The sequence below is a fragment of the Panicum virgatum genome, chromosome 5K (assembly GCF_016808335.1).
Source record: "Panicum virgatum strain AP13 chromosome 5K, P.virgatum_v5, whole genome shotgun sequence".
NCBI classification, from domain to species: Eukaryota; Viridiplantae; Streptophyta; class Magnoliopsida; order Poales; family Poaceae; genus Panicum; species Panicum virgatum.
This window is the reverse complement of record NC_053140.1, coordinates 36295114-36302266: the sequence shown is the minus strand read 5'-3', so window position 1 is coordinate 36302266 and position 7153 is coordinate 36295114.

Genomic DNA, 7153 nt, shown 5'->3' with positions numbered 1-7153 from the left:
ACTCAATGGAAGTGGAGAACTTGTGGGCGAAATTCGCGCTCATGAAATGGGTATCCTTGGTATGTCCGAAGAGCCAACTTCAAGCAAATCAATTGCTCTAAAGACCAAGGCAAACAAATCCCGCAAGCTCAAGATGATCAAGCAAGAATCAAGCTCAAGCAATGAATAAGATGATCATCATGAAAGCTCATCGGATGTTGAAGATGATGGAGAACTTGTTCTCATGATGAGAAAGTTCACACGCTTAAATGACAAGATCAATAAGAAGGTCTTCAACTTTGACTCTAAAAGAAGAATGTTCCGGCCAATGGATGTCAAGAATAAAATTTGCTACAATTATGGAGAAAAAGGTCACATTCGTCCAAATTGCCCCAAGCCGGACAAAAGAGACAAAGGATAACAAGAGCAAGCATCGCCATGATTCAAGCAATGAAGAAGAAGAAGAAAGGAAGAACAAAAATAAGAAACTTGGGAAGAAAAAGAGCCATGACAAGAAGACCAAGCTCTTCCCAAAGAAAAAGAGCAACACCAAGAGAAGTTTCTTGGTAGAAAAACAAGAATGGGTGACCGATGTCTCATCAAGCAAAGAGTCAAGCGATGAGGAAGAAGATATCGTCACCATCGCCCTCACAAATGAAGAACCATCGCTACCTCCACCTCCAATGTGCCTCATGGCCAAAGGTAACTCTAAGGTATGTGAGAGTGAAGATGATAGTGATGATGAGCTTGACCCTAATGAGTTTGCTAACCTCATTAATGAGTATACCTCCATTATCAAGTGGGAAAATGACAAAGTCAAGGTTCTTGAGAGCACTCGTGCCAAGTTAGAGCTTGCCCACTCCGATTTGCTTGGCAAGTACAATGACTTGCTCAAAAAGCACAATGAGTCACTTGTACTTGCTAAGCAAGTTGAAGAGAGCCACAAAAAACTTAAACAAGAGCATAGGGAGTTGGCTCATAAGTATCAAGAACTTGAATTTGCCTATGAAGCAATTGACCTAAGTCTTGAGAACTTTGCTCATGAAACTATTGAGAAGGTCAATGCTTTTACTTCATGTGATGACCTACTCATTAATGCAAATGCTACTAATGTTTTGCCCAAGCTTGTACCTTCTAGGGAAAAGGAATTGATGGATCAAGTGGCAAGCCTCAAGAGTAGTGTGGAGAAGCTCTCAAGAGGAGAATACCTCCACAAGGAGATTCTCTTCAACAATGCCCGTGACTATGGCAAGAGAGATCTTGGTTCATTTCCGGAGCCAAACATAGCTACTACTCCTTCTCCGGAGATCAAGACTAGCTTCATCAAGGAAGTTGGTTCATATTGTCAACATTGCCAAGTCACCGGGCACCACACTAGGGAGTGCACTTTACCATCACGTCCTCTTCCTAATTTACCCAAGAATTACTCATCAATGTTTCAAAATAACCATTTTCTCTTGAGTAAAGTGAAGGGCAAGGTGAAGGCTAAATTCATTGGCAAACTCACTAAGGAGTCAAAGAAGAAGCTCCCCAAGCAACTTTGGGTTCCCAAAAGTCTTGTCATACATGTGCAAGGCCCAAAGCTTGCTTGGGTTCCAAAAACTCAACAATGATTCTCCTGTGTGTAGGTGAACTACAAAGCCGGTGGAAAACATTGGGTACTTGATAGCGGTTGCTCTCAACACATGACCGGCAATGATAGCATGTTCACCACTCTTGAAGATCTCGGAGATCATGAACATGTCACCTATGGTGATAATTCAAGGGGAAAAGTTTTAGGTTTGGGTAGAATAGCAATTTCTAAAGATTTATCTATTTCTAATGTCTTGTTTGTAGAAGCACTTAGTTTTTAATCTAATTTTTATTGCTCAATTGTGTGATCTTGGATTAACGTGTACCTTTGACAAGAATGGTGTTGTAGTAACTCATGAAAAAGACAAGTCATTGGTATTCACGGGGTTTAGGCATGGCAACATTTACTTGGTGGATTTCTCTTCAAAGCAAACAAGCACCATGACATGCCTCTTCACCAAGTCGTCTCTTGGGTGGCTTTGGCATAGAAGAATTGCTCATATTGGCATGAACAACCTCAAGAAGGCCCACAAGAGAGGGATGATCACCGGCTTGAAGGACGTTACCTTTGACAAAAACAAGTTATGCAAAGCATGTCAAGCCGAGAAGCAAGTTGCAACACATCATCCCATCAAGGCGATGTTGTCTACCTCCAAGCCGCTCGAGCTACTTCATATGGATCGCTTTGGTCCAACTACATACAAGAGCATTGGTGGTAACCTCTATTGCCTAGTAATCGTTGATGATTTTTCACGTTACACTTGGGTCATGTTTCTAGGCGATTAAGGTGAAACTCCGGAAATCTTCAAGACTTTTGCAAGAAGAGCTCAAAGGGAGTACAACTCCCCAATTGTGAAGATCCGGAGTGACAACGGCACCGAGTTCAAGAATATGAAGATTGAAGAATGGTGCGATGAAGAGGGCATCAAGCATGAGTTCTCCACCACCTACACGCCTCAACAAAATGGAGTTGTGGAAAGAAAGAACAAGACACTCATCACCCTAGCAAGAGCAATGTTGGATGATTATGGCACGTCCGAGAAGTTTTGGGCAGAAGCAATCAACACGGTGTGTCATGCATCCAACCGAGAGTATCCTCACCGACTCCTCAAGAAAACTCCATATGAGCTCATCACCGGGAAGAAACCAAATATATCCTACTTTCGAGTCTTTGGTTGCAAATGCTTCATCTATAAGAAGAAAAGGATCGGTAAGTTTGAAAGTAGATGTGATGAGGGTTTCTTTCTTGGTTATGCATCAAACTCCAAAGCATATAGAGTATTCAATCAAACCTCCGGGTTAGTTGAAGAAACATGTGATGTGGAGTTTGATGAATCTAATGGCTCCCAAGAGGAGGTTGTTGGCTATGACAATGTAGGTGATGAGGAAATTGAAGAAGCTTTAAAGAATATGTCCATTGGGGATATCAAGCCGGAAGAGGTGCATGAAGGCAATGATCAAGGGGGAGGACCTTCCTCATCTACACCAAGCACCTCTACGGCACCCCAAGTGGATGAAGATCAAGAAAAAGATGATCCACAACCTCAAGAAAATGTGCCAACACCAACACCCCAAGTCCAAGAACAAGAAGAGCAAAGTGTTCCACCACAAGCACAAGTCATCCATGATCCACCCCAACAAGCATCCATGCAAGTACCGCTAGTGAAGCATGGTCACATCTCCAAGGATCATCCAATTGGTCAAATCATTGGTAGTCCTTCCAAAGGAGTAAGAACTCGCTCTAAGCATGCTTCGTTTTGCGAATATTACTCGTTTGTCTCTTGTTTTGAACCCACTAGCATAGAGGAAGCACTTGAGGACTCGGATTGGGTGATAGCCATGCAAGAAGAATTGAACAACTTCACCCGCAATGAAGTTTGGGTCCTCGAAGCTCCTCCGAAAGATAAGAATATCATCGGCACCAAGTGGGTCTTTGGAAACAAGCAAGATGAACATGGGGTGGTGATACACAACAAAGCAAGACTTGTGGCAAAAGGGTTTTCTCAAGTTGAAGGTTTGGATTTTGGTGAAACTTTTGCTACGGTCGCAAGACTTGAAGCTATCCGCATCCTTCTTGCTTACTCTTCACATCATAATATTAAGTTATATCAAATGGATGTGAAAAGTGCATTCTTAAATGGCGTAATTAACAAACTTGTTTATGTTGAGCAACCTCCCGGGTTTGAAGATCCGAGGAATCCTAATCACGTTTATAGGTTGCACAAGGCACTCTATGGACTCAAACAAGCTCCAAGGGCTTGGTATGAGAGGCTTCGTGACTTCCTAATCATGCAAGGCTTCAAGATCGGGAGGGTGGACACCACTTTGTTCACAAAAGACGTCAACGGGGATTTTTTCATTTGTCAAATTTATGTTGACGATATTATCTTTGGCTCAACTAACGATTCACTAAGCCATGACTTTGCTACCATGATGTCTAGGGAATTCGAGATGTCCATGATTGGAGAATTGACATTCTTCCTTGGTTTTCAAGTCAAAAAAATGAAGGAAGGGACATTCATCCATCAAGAAAAGTATACTAAAGATATCTTGAAAAAGTTAAAGATGGATGAGTGCAAGTCAATCAAGACACCCATGGCTACCAATGGGCATCTCGACTTGGATGTGGATGGTAAACCGGTTGATCAATCCCTCTATCGTTCTATGATAGGGTCTTTGCTTTACCTTACCGCATCTAGGCCCGATATAATGTTTAGTGTGTGCTTGTGTGCCCGCTTTCTAGCTAATCCAAAGGAATCACACCTTTCGGCTGTGAATAGGATGCTTCGGTATCTCAAGCACACCCCTATCATAGGCTTGTGGTACCCCAAAGGTGCTAGCTTAGATCTCTTGGGATACTCGGATTCGGATTTTGCCGGAAGCCATGTGGATCGCAAGAGTACCTCCGGGGGTTGCCACTTGCTTGGGCGTTCTCTAGTTTCTTGGTCGAATAAGAAGCAAAATTCCGTGGCTTTGTCCACCGCGGAAGCGGAATATATAGCGGCTGGTGCATGTTGTGCCCAAATCCTATATATGAAGCAAACCCTTTTGGACTTTGGCGTGAAACTAGATAGGATCCCACTCCTTTGTGACAATGAAAGTGCCGTAAAAATTGCCAAAAACCCGGTTCAACACTCTCGCACAAAGCACATTGATATTCTCCATCACTTCTTGCGTGATCACGAAGCCAAAGGAGACATATCTCTTCAAGGTGTGAGATCCGAGGAGCAATTGGCGGATATTTTCACAAAACCATTAGACGAGAGTACTTTTGTAAGGCTAAGGAATGAGCTTAATGTGTTAGATGCGGCAAACGTCATGTAAGTTGCTATGTCATATAGAAAAATGCATACATATAGGACACTTGTCTAACCATGGTAAGATAGTGATGAGCAAGGGTTTAGCTAGAGGTGGTGGTCCACTTGTTTTCCTCTAGGCTTGTAGAAAGGCTCATTATGAAGAAGCTTCCCGTGGGTTCAAACTTGACAAGTAGATCTTAATTTCTTGTTATGTATTTCTTGTCATATAGATGTGCACTTCATGTTTACTTTACTTTCGCATGTGGTTGTAGTTTGCATTATCATTGCATGCGTAAGGGTCACAAAGGAGATCACTTGATGAAAATAAGACTTGTTTCATATACAAGATCTTAATTCATGAAAAGTGAAAAGAGCAAAGTGTTAGGTGCGTTATTGCCTAGTGAGCAATGTCATGATGAGTTTGAAGCTTTCTATCTTCAATATTCCTATGACATGGCTCATACATTTTTTTTGGCGCTTTGTCTCGCTTTGCGGCTTTTCCTTGTATTCAAAAAGAAAATTATTTAAGCTAGTGTGCTATCCTAAGTATTTTGAGGGGTAAAGTCGCCTATGCAAGTCCATTAACTTGAGTTTAGTTGAATTTTATGAGTTTTGGACTCAGCATAGAAGTGTGAGCTGAGTGAAGGGTTTTTGGGTTCACCGGTTAAACCGACGTTCAATAGATCTATACCCATCGATTTAACCGGCGTTACTAAGTTGTGTCTCAGCTCAGTCAGTTTCAGGCGTTCAACCGGCGTATACAAAAGTGACATCATCGGATCAACCGGTGAACGTAACACAGTTTTGACCTGTCAATCAACCGGTGTTAGCAGCAATCAACCGGCGAGTTCAGTTTGCATATCGTCGGTTCAACCGGCGTTCAGATGGATTTCTGCAGGAGTCTCGGGTGAACTAAACCGACGCAATCAACCGGCGTTCAAACCCTATGCGTCGGATCGACCGGCATTAGGGAAAACGTGGGGCCCACCTGTCATATATACCTCTCGCCCGTGTTTTCTCGCTTTCTCTGTTCTCCTTTCACGCCGCTGCCCGACTCGATCCGCTACGCCGCTGCCGCTCGTCGACCTTGCAGCCGCCGCTTCGCACCCTCACTCCACGCGCCACACGCCATACTCGCCGCCGGCCAAGGGCGCCGCCGCCCGAGCGCCTCTGCGCCGCCACCATTGCTACTCCACGCCGTTGTCGCGTTCTGAGCCGCCGCTCCCGCACGCCGTGCCGCCCACGCAGCCGCGCCTCCACGCCATTCACGCCGCAGCCGCAGCCGATCAGTGCTCGCCAAGTGTTCGATAGTTTGTCTAATCGAGATGGGTCGCAAAAAGAGGAAGGGGAAGGAGGTAGTTGTGGAGAAGCCTTTCTGCAAGCGGACTCACGCAGAGAGAGAGGCCGAGAGGGCCGAGATGGTGGCCAAGGCCGCCGAGGAGCAGGCGTCAGGCCGTGCTCGCCCGTTCGCGATCAGGGATCCGCCAGCCAGGGGCAGGGGCAGAGGCCGAGGTATGGGCTGAGTCAGAGGTGCCAGGGCCACCAGAGCCACGACTGAGGCAGCAGTAGCAGAGTCAGATCGTTCAGATTCAGCTGCAGAGTCAGAGGCAGATTCAGAGGCAGAGCAGTCTGAGCAGTCGCAGGGGCAGGGCACACAGGAGTCATCGACTCTACGACGGTCTGGCCGCACTCGGCAGACGTCCCCAGCAGCAGAGACTTCGCCAGCGATCGAGCGTCGCACTGGACCGAGGACGCGAGGAGGTCACCAGCCACAGGAGCCTCGCAGGTCCGCAGCAGCAGCAGCAGCTCGTAGAGCCGAGGCCCTAGAGGCCGAGCGCGCAGTGTTCCGTATGGACACTGTTGTGCGTCTGGAGCCAGGTGTGCTACTCCAGAACTTGACCAAGGCCAATGCGGCGAAGGTCAAGAGGCTCAGGTGGAGTGTTCAGGAGGAGGACTGGTTCCCCGTGACCCATGACAGCAGGGTCGACCGTAGGTTCTGGACGCTTCTTCAGGTCAGTTTCTACGAGACCTACCAGAGGCGGGGCCACAGGATCTTCCCACACAGAGTGCTTGACTGGGTGTCACTGAGGACAGCCGCAGGGGGAGCAGACGTCAGAGAGCACTTCGCTCACTTCAGGGGCCTGCCCAGGTTACTCCAGATAGAGCAGAACAGATATATCGAGGACTGGGTCAGAGTTTTCTATGCCACTGCCTGGATAGCTCCCGAGCGTAGAGCCGTACACTTTGTTTTTGGAGGCCAGGTCTTTGGTCTGTCGAGGGCGACGATTGCAGGGATTCTCGGA